This window comes from Macadamia integrifolia, unplaced genomic scaffold (assembly GCF_013358625.1).
Source record: "Macadamia integrifolia cultivar HAES 741 unplaced genomic scaffold, SCU_Mint_v3 scaffold2608, whole genome shotgun sequence".
In the NCBI taxonomy this organism is placed as follows: domain Eukaryota; kingdom Viridiplantae; phylum Streptophyta; class Magnoliopsida; order Proteales; family Proteaceae; genus Macadamia; species Macadamia integrifolia.
Window position 1 is genome coordinate 23,106 of NW_024868830.1, and position 7,140 is coordinate 30,245.

The window sequence follows — 7,140 nt, forward strand, 5'->3', positions numbered from 1 at the left end:
CTTTTTTTTTTTTTTTTTGTTAACCAAGGTGTTTGGGCCAGCTTATGCGCAACTACACTAATCCTCAGGGAGACTAGCACAGCAACCCACCGCCATGATCTCCACTTAAATTGCAGATGCACAAATGCCGAATCCTCACAATCCCCAGTTCGCCCTAACCATCTAGGCAACCCATGGGTGGGTACAGAATAAATAAGAGAACACACACATACACACACTCACACAATGCGTACAACAGGGTTCGATCCCACGGCCTCCTCCCCCGGCTGCCGGCTCCACAAGCCGAAGCTACCACCACTAGGCTATCCTAGTGTTCGTGGAACCAAAAAACACTCAACTTAACATCGGAGTGAGATATTATCTTATATCAGTTGGAGATTTAGTAAGTAATGGATAAGGTTTCTTATACCCCCTTCCTCATTGTTGCTATCCTTGTCTTCTCAGGTTTGTTCTCACTTCCAATTCCTAAGCCTATGTGGTTTGCAATGTAACAATAGGTTTAACTTCATTATTCGGTGTTGATGATGAATTATTGGAAAATATTTATATCATGGGTTGTTTGCATGCAGTTGCATCATCAATGGTGATGAAAGCAGATGCTCAAGTGAAGGTTTTCCCAGTGGTATTGCATCCTACTGGCTACACCCTCCAAGCTTGTGGTGAAGAGTGCTACAAAAAATTTAACGACGTCAGAGGAGTTTGTCTAGAGAATGATTCATCTTTGAACCCACATATAGATGTGTTTGTATCCGCATTTGCTAGAATCATACTAAGCCTCTCTCTCTCTCTCTTTACATGTCTGTTCACATATGAGGAATAAAAGGCTTTAAACATAATTAGCTTCTTTTCTTTCTCCCTCTCATGTTTTATTTTTTATTTTTATTTAAAAAATTTGTGATCCGGTGAAGCTTTAATTTCCTTCTTAATTGGTAGTTTACGAGGAAAGTTTTGGACAAAATTTCAACATGAAATCACTGAATCCCAAACCTTTATTTGCTTCAGCTTGGGGTTTGCTCTCTGGTTCTATGACAGCTGGTGAACCAGGACCGATAGAAGAAAATGAAACCGATAAGCAACCTGGCCCATATGATCAGAGGCGTGGTTGATGGATTTCTACTGTTATATCTGATCTGGAACATTAAATTAATTGAGTACTTGATTCTTCACCTTAGTTTTCATGGCCTTTCACTAGAGGTGTCAGTTGGTGCTGTTTGGTTGGGCCTAATCGGATTTGACTAATTTCTCTCTTGCATCATGACCGTCCTTTCAACTAATCGGGTTTACCTTAAGCATGCATCCTCTTGTTTATTATCAATCGGTCGATTGATTATCGAGTTTTAATTGAGGTAAATTGGGCCTCAGATGGACTACTGGACTACTATGCCATTAAACTATAAACAGTCTATACCAAAAATTGGTCTCTAAAGTAGGGCTACAGGGAAATACCAATAAAATGAGTCTTATACATGAAAAGCCAAAAGGGAAACATGAGGGTAAGGGTTTTATGGGCACTGGGCAGGGGCTTGTCCTTAGTCTTTACAGTTTGGGGGTAAATAAGAATTTCAAATAGGTTAAAGGGTCGGAATTGTAATCATCAGTCCGAGTCGGATGACCTAAATTCCTTGCATCAAGAATATCTGTTTATATTATGGTAGGGGTTGAGCTTGGCAAATTTAATGAACGGGTCAGACTGGTTTTGGGCTTGACCGGTTGGGTTCATTGGGCTTGGAATTGACACCTTTAACTATCTTAATTATATGGCCTAGCTACTATATAATAAAATTTCTTTAATATATTTTCAACTGAAATAAAGTACATTTTTTTTTCTTTTTTTTTCTAATATGTTCTTTGCTGACTTTTTTTTTTTTTTTTAATGACAAATCGGAGTGTTGATGTTTGGATTACGCATATCAATTGCTACTAAATCCGATATTTCTTAGGGATGAAACAAAGAATGGTATGATTAGTTCTAAAAGGGAGGGAAATATCTCTAAAGAAGGAAGAAACAAAATTACACACATCAGTTGCTACAAAATCCCATAGTTTGTGGAAAAAGACCACTTGAAACCATCAAAACCAGGAGCTTTATGGGTTCCAATGGAAAAGATAGCTTTCATTGTCTCCAGGGCTGTGCGTATATCATGTAGGGATGAAAGTTCCAAAGGATCAATGATAGGAGGGAACATACATTCAATAAAGGAGGGATCCAACGGCTTGGATGTAGTAAAAATCACATTGAAATGGTGGGCAAAGGTGTCAGCAATCTCCCCGGGACAGGTCAAAGTGTTCCCTTGAGAGTCAAGGATGGAATCAATTTTCCACTTATGCAAATTGGATTTGGCTAAATGGTAAAACTTGGAGTTTCTGTCCCACCCATCGGGAACATGTATCTAGATTTCTGATGCCAAAACATTTCCTCAGCTTCCAATACCCACTTAATTTTTTGAGAAATCTCATGCAAGGAATCGGGGAATAGGATTTTAGTCCCAAGGTGGGATTGAAACACTTTTAAGGACATGGATATTGCCAAAGGTGTGGGTATTCCGTTTAGCAAGAAGAAGTCTGCTAAACCCAGCCAATCTGGAGACAAGATAATCATTAGAGTAAGGATGTGAATTTGTAATCAAAACCGTTTAACGAAATCGAACTGATTCGTTTACATCGAAACCGCAAATCTGTTTAGTAAATGGTGCAATTATGATTTTAAGTTTCAAGCCGATTAGCTAAATGGGTCAGATTGATTTTAACCGTGAAACCCGTTGGTTTCAAACAGAATTGAAACCTTTTAAACCGAATGGTTTAAAACAGTTTAAACCGATCCGATTAATCCGTATAACAATTAAAGAAAGTAGGGGCAGTAATCCGTATAACAATCAATAATTAAATTAAGTGTCCATCCTACTTTGGTATGACTTATTGCAATCCAGTTCAAGTTTAGGCTTTAGATCATGAACTTGTAATCCATATATATTACTATTTGTTATCACAGGTGGGGTGTTTTGGCTGAACCACCTGTCATTTTAATATTTTATGCTATAGAAGGCTGGATTTGGATGTTGTATGATATTAATTCTATATGATTGAGAATAGTCACGCAAAGAAATAGCACTAGATTATCAAATTAAGACATACCATCAATAATATAGAATCTCTTGTTTGTGGTTGTTAATTATTTTTGGATAAGTTTATGATCTTCAGTTTAGAGATGGTTGCAAGTTATAACAAACTGATTGTGAACCATTTTACAAACCGTATGGAATAAATCGAAATCGAAACTATTTAAAACCGTGAAACCGACACCATTTAAAAACCGTGGAAACCGAAACCGTTTACTAAACGGTCACGGTTTTAGAAAGTTAAACCGTTTAGTAAATGGTGCGATTATGGTTTTGGTCAAATAAATGTGAACTGAACCGATCCGCCCCATTTAAACCGAAACCAAACCAATTAACACCCTTACATTAGAGTTGGTTTGCCAAAGCTGAAATGGCAAATCCTACCAATTTACTGATAAGAGTCATATGATATCATGTTGATTAACATAGTTCAAGTTCAGAAGCCAAATTCAACTATCTTTATTTTAGATAGGTACACTATACAAGTGGGAGGGGAAGGTAACATCCATGAAATTCGAACTCAAGACATCCTGATAAGCAATTGTTATTGTTAAATTCAATTATATCATTCACCATGTATTGAAGTTCTTTCTTTAAAACATTTAAATCTTCACCAGAACTTTTTATGATTGTGTCATGTCACATTTGACATAATGCTAACACGAGGCAATATAGACAAAATTCACAATTTTGAAATCTAAGCACCAATTTTTATTTTTTTTTTAGATATTTAGGTTTCTTTAATAAATAATAATAATAATAATAATAATAATAATAATAATAATAATAATAATAATTTGCCTTACAACAAAGTTTCTCGTTAAGCGGTCAGGTTCATGACACAATCCAAGGGTTGGAAATCCTGTCCCTCCCTTCCCCTCCCCCCTCGAATGGCCCTGATCTTCAGTGGTGATGGGTGCAAGGAAAGTATGGTAATTTGCCATATTATGAAGTAGCGTCTTTGTAATTTTATGAACCTTTATAAGCTCAGCTTTTTAATAACTTTCCATAAGGGGTTTTCAAAACTGGATTGGAATCATGATGCAGGAGAAAAATTAGTCAAACGGACAGTCATGATGCAAGAAAAAACTTGGTCAAACCCAATTAGGCCCAGCCGAACAGCACCATAACACAGTCCATGAGACCAAATTGGGAGGCCACATCAGCTTACAAAAATAGCTTAAATAATGACTAATGACCAACTCCAGTTCAACCTGGTTAATCTTGAACCTCTCTTTTCCATATATTAATAAATTTCTTCTTGTTTCATGAGAAATATATAAGCTAGTATATATAGATGGAAATGAGAGATCTGATACTTTCAAATCTACAGATGCCAAAAACCCCAGCTCGAGACAATCAAATTGACAATTGACCTAACCGATCTGAGTTTATTGGATCATGTTTTCATTTGGGATTCTGTGAGTCTGAAACCAAATTGGATCATATCAAAATCGAAATGAAATTAAAAAAAATCTGACGGAAGTCAATATAACTTGATAAGAAAATGGTAGCAACTTGAAATTCATAAAAGACACTCTCTTTTTTTTTTCTTACTTTTGAATTTATTTACATGGTAAACAGCATTCAAACCGCCTTTAAGAGAAAGTAAAACCGAAGGACCTTTATTGGTTCATATTTTGATTTCACTCATTTTCACACTGAAAACCGATGAAACCAAACAAAAACCTGTCCTAACCAGCCGATTACACCATTACTCAAATCTTTGGAATGAGATCCTATCCACTACACTAGCTCCTCATCTAACGCACATCGGAAGGCTGGGAGGCAGTTGGGATGAGTGCTCGGGTGCTGCCAGTCGACTGTAGAAATAAAATCTTTGTAGGAAACTGGCAGCACCTGCACACACATCCCAAGTGCCTCCCAGCCATTCGAGGCACATTGGAGGTCGAGGATCTCGTCCCATTTAGAAAGATAAGACCATTTGCTGCTCTTCTAAACCTAATTTAGGCACCCACAAATATGGGTCCTTAATTACTTCCAAATATATATCTAAATTCCAAATATATATCTAAATTCTAAATAAGCACCGGGCCACACATCCCAAGTGCCTCCCAGCAATTCGATGCACTCTGGATCTCATCCCATTTAGAAAAATAAGAGTAATTGCTCTCTTTGACCCTAATTATTATTATTTTGGTAAATTCTCTTTAAACAAAATTAAGGTATCTAAATGTGGGTCTTTGATTTAATTACTGCCAAATATATATCTTCATTCTAAATATGCTCCTGGCCACACATCACAATTGCCTCCCAGCCATCCGATGCACTCTGGATCTCGTTTCATTTAGAAAAATAAGAGTAACTACTCTCTTTAATATAAAAGTACGTACTAGTGTTTTTTTGGCAAATTTTACCATTTGACCCAAATGCCATTATTTACTACTTAAATTCTAACTAATGCCCCATTATCCATAATTATCTCTCTCTCTCTCTCTCTCTCTCTCTCTCTCTCTCTCTCTCTCTCTCTCTCTCTCTCTCTCCATATTTACCTTTGTAAAACTCTCCATGACTATTCAAAAAAGAGAAAAAAAAAAATCTCACTCATCCTCTCACGTTTCTCCTTCTCCCACTTTTCATAATTATCTTTTTCTCTCTCCATATTTATCTTTGTAAAACTCCATAACTATTTCAAATCTCTCCATAAATATTCCTATTTATCAAAAGAAAAAAAAAATCTCACTCATCACCTCTCACGTTTCTCCCCCCTCTCCATAATTATCTCTCTCTCTCTCTCTCTCTCTCTCTAAGCATAGTTACTTTTGTAAAACACTCCATAATTAATCCAAAAAGAAAAAAAATATCTCACTCATTTCCTCACGTTTCTCCCTCACCCACTCTCCATAATTATCTTTTTCTCTCTCCATATTTACCTTCGTAAACTTTTCATAACTATTCCAAAAAAATAAACTCACTTATCCTCTTACGTTTCTCCTTCCCCCACTCTCCATAATTATCTTTTTCTCTCTCCATATTTATTTTGTATATTATTTATTAGTAAACAAAAATCTTCCCTCTTCCCCCCCTTCATTAGGAAACAAATTCTCTCTCTCTCTCTCTCTCTCTCTCTCTCTCTCTCTCTCTCTCTCTCTCTCTCTCTCTCTCTCTCTCTCCATATTTACCTTTGAAAATATGTCTATGACAAGGGTATCAATTGGTCGGGCCGGGCCAGTCTCAATTGGGCCTAACCGGGTCTGACGATGTGAAATCCTTGCATCGTGAACACCCGTTTACTTAAACAGGTCTAGGTTTGGGGGACATGGTACGGTTTGTAATCGGGCCTGTCGGTGTAGGGCTTTAATTGGGCTACCTTAAACGGGCCTTAAATGGGCTATGGGCCTATTTAATTCTGAACGAGCCTACCCTAAAATCATTTTTTAAGCGGATTAATTATTGGCTTTACAATCTAAGCATTTTTTTTATAGTTTAAGAAGATAAAATTCTTAGAAAAGGTATTTACAATTTAAGCATTACTCATATTTTGTAGTATTAGTGGTAGGATATGTATTTACAATTTAAGCATTTTTCTAAAGGGGGTCGGGTCAGTTGGGCTAAGTGAGTCGGGCTGATCGAGCGCCTGACGGACTATTACTCTGCACCATAAACGCCCGTTTAGTAAAGGAGCCGGGCTTAAGCTCAACATGTTTATTAAACAGGTCGGTTCAGGTCGGGCCTTAAGCGAGTCGGGCTGGGTAGGGCCTACCGGTGCGGATTATGATTGACACCCCTATCCATGACTATTCAAAAAAGAGAAAAAAAATATACTCATCTTCTCACGTTTCTCCTTCCCTCACTCTTCATAATTATCTTTTTATCTCTCTATATTTACCTTTATAAAACTGACCATAACTATTTCAAATCACTCCATAATTATTCTTTTTCATCAAAAAAGAAAAACTCACTCATCACCTCTCACGTTCCCCACCCTCCCCAACTCTCCAAAATTATATATATATATATATATCTCACTATACTCACTCATCACCTCTCACGTTCCCCCCCC